The 2836-nt window shown below is 26.2% G+C and overlaps 1 non-coding gene across 1 annotated transcript; it reads left to right on the top strand.

The window, feature by feature from the left end:
• Positions 1-1331: 1331 nt before the first annotated feature.
• Positions 1332-1442, top strand: LOC140876532 (small nucleolar RNA R71). Its single transcript, XR_012148837.1, has one exon. It is a non-coding gene; the product is annotated as a small nucleolar RNA R71 (small nucleolar RNA).
• Positions 1443-2836: the final 1394 nt, after the last annotated feature.

Below are 2836 nucleotides of genomic sequence, written 5' to 3'. Positions count from 1 at the left end.
CATAAACTGAATAAGGAAGTAAATTCACACTTTCTCCCAAATCTAACAAATCTTTTTTAATTTTATTTTTTCCAATAATACATGAAATTGTTGGACAACCAGAATCTTTATATTTTAAAGTAGAATTATTTTGAATAATAGAACTTACTTGTTCAGTTAAGAATGCTTTCTTATTTACATGCAATTTTCTTTTAACAGTACATAAATCTTTTTAAAACTTTGCATAAGAAGGTACTTGTTTAATAGCATCTAATAATGAAATATTTATTTTTACTTGTTTAAAAACTTCATAAATATCAGAATCATTTTTTTGTTTTTTATTGTTTACTAATGCATGAGGAAATGGAACAGGTTTATTTGACTCATATATTACTTCAGATAATTTATCATCAACTTTCTTAATCTTAGGACTCAAAGTATCATCTTTCTCGAAAGTATCAAGATTTTCATCCTTACTCACTGAGTTTGACTGATCTTTGTTTTCATCACTATATGGATCATTAACTATTTTACCACTTCTAAGAGTAATAACATATTTTACTTGATCAAATTTATCTTGATTTTGATTTTTAGGATTAGGTTGTGGTTGAGATGAAAATTTTCCATTTTCATGAATATTAAGTGCAGATGCAAATTTTGCAAGAGTTTCTTTCAAATCATTCATAGATTGAATGTTTTGAATATTGATAGACTCTTGCTTTTGAATGTATGCATGAATTTCATCTTCAAAATGTTTTCTTGGAGGTGGGATATAAGGAGCATAACCTTAATGATTTTGGTTATTTTGAAAAGGTTGTTGTGAAGGTTGTGCATTATTATCATTCCTCCAACTAAAATTAGGATGATTTCTCCAACCAGGATTATATTTTTGTGAAAAATGTTCTAATATAAGTTTTTTAAAATTGTTAACATAATTGGCTTGTTCATGGAGACATTCTTTAAATAAAGGCAAAGTAGGACAATTTTTTGTAAGATGATCATGTGTATCACATATATGACAAACAATTTCTTGAACACTTTTTAATTGATCACTCCTTTTCATTTCTAATGACTTATTTTTTCTTGCTAAAGATGCAAGTTTGGCTTGAATATCTACATCATCTTTAAGATGATAAATACCAACCCTATTTGTTGAATTATTGGTTTTACTTGGTGGTTCAATTGAGCCTATATTATCCCAATTTTGAGCATTTTCTGCTAAAGACTCCAAATATTCCATAGCCTCATTTGGATTTTTATCTTCAAAAGTTCCATTACACATGAATTCTATCATTTGCCTATCTTTAGGTATTAAACCTTCATAAAAGTGAGAAACTATCCTTCATATTTCAAAACCATGATGTGGGCAAGTATTAAGTAACTCTTCATATCTATCTCAACATTGATAAAATGTTTCCCCTTGTTTTTGAGAAAAAGTTGTAATTTTTCTTTTAAAAGAGTTTGTTCTATGGGAAGGGAAAAACTTTTTTATAAATTGTTGTTGCATTTCTTCCCATGATCTTATTGAACTTGATCTCAAATTTTGCAACCATGTTTTAGCTTTATCTTTTAAAGAAAAAGGGAAAAGCTTTAATCAAACAATATCCATGCTACAATTTTGATCATTATAAGTGTTGACCTCCTCAAATTCCCTTAAATGCAAATATGGATTTTCAGAATCTAGGCCATGAAAATTTGGTAAAAGTTGAATGATTTGAGGTTTAAAATTGAAATTAGATGCATCAGGAGGAAAAACCAAACAAGATGGTGTACTAGTTCTTATTGGATTCATATGGTGCCTAAGTGTTCTTGATTATTATTATTATTATTATTATTATTATTATTATTATTATTATTATTATTATTATTATTATTATTATTATTATTATTATTATTATTATTATTATTATTATCTTGATTATTAGAATTATCTTCCATGTTTAAAATATTTTCAGATACTTGAACAAGTCTACCACTTTGTTTACGAATCCAAACAATCATACAATTAAAAATAACATATATTTACATAAGTATCATAAATAACAAAAATTAAACTTAATTTATACCTCCCCGGCAACGGCGCCAAAAACTTGCTACAACTTAAATTGAAATTCACCCAAGTGTAGGTTGTCTGCAAGTAATATACTCGTGAGTACGAGATCGATCCACGGAGAGGATGCTGTAAGTTTAATTTTAGCAATGATATATTATAGATGGGAATATTATTATAAAACTTCAAATACACAAATTATAAAATTGTCAAGGCTACAAAGGTTCATAGTTGGTTTATTTAAGATTGCTTAACAAAAATAAATAAAAAAAAAACTAAAATAAGAATAAATATAAAAGAACAATGAAATATTTAAACAAATATATCATATAATATAGTTCCCACTATATTAATATCAGATTAACCGATAGTTAATACATGATACCCATAATATATATATAGATGCATAAATATAAACATAAAAGAACAATTAAATATTTAAACAAATATATCATATAATATAGTTTCCACTATATTAATATCAGATTAACCGATAATTAATATATGGTACCCATAATATATATATAAGTGCATAAATATAAATTGACATAAAATTAAATGTTAGATCAAATCACCATATTTCATTTAGAACAACCGGTAGAGCCACGCTATCGTCTAAATAAAATATATGACTTTTGTTTTATGTTAGAGGCGGGAAAGTAAATGCTAGTTGCGAGAAAGTAAATGTTAGATGCGAGAAAGTAAATGTTAGTTGTAGAAAAGTAAATGTTAGATCAAATCACAATATATTATTTAGAACAACCGGCAGAGCCACGCTTTTATCTAAATAATATATATGACTTTATT

The sequence above is a fragment of the Henckelia pumila genome, chromosome 1, assembly GCF_033568475.1.
Source record: "Henckelia pumila isolate YLH828 chromosome 1, ASM3356847v2, whole genome shotgun sequence".
Classification (NCBI taxonomy): Eukaryota; Viridiplantae; Streptophyta; class Magnoliopsida; order Lamiales; family Gesneriaceae; genus Henckelia; species Henckelia pumila.
The sequence above is the reverse complement of the archived record's forward strand: the minus strand, read 5'-3'. Positions and strand labels throughout refer to the sequence as shown.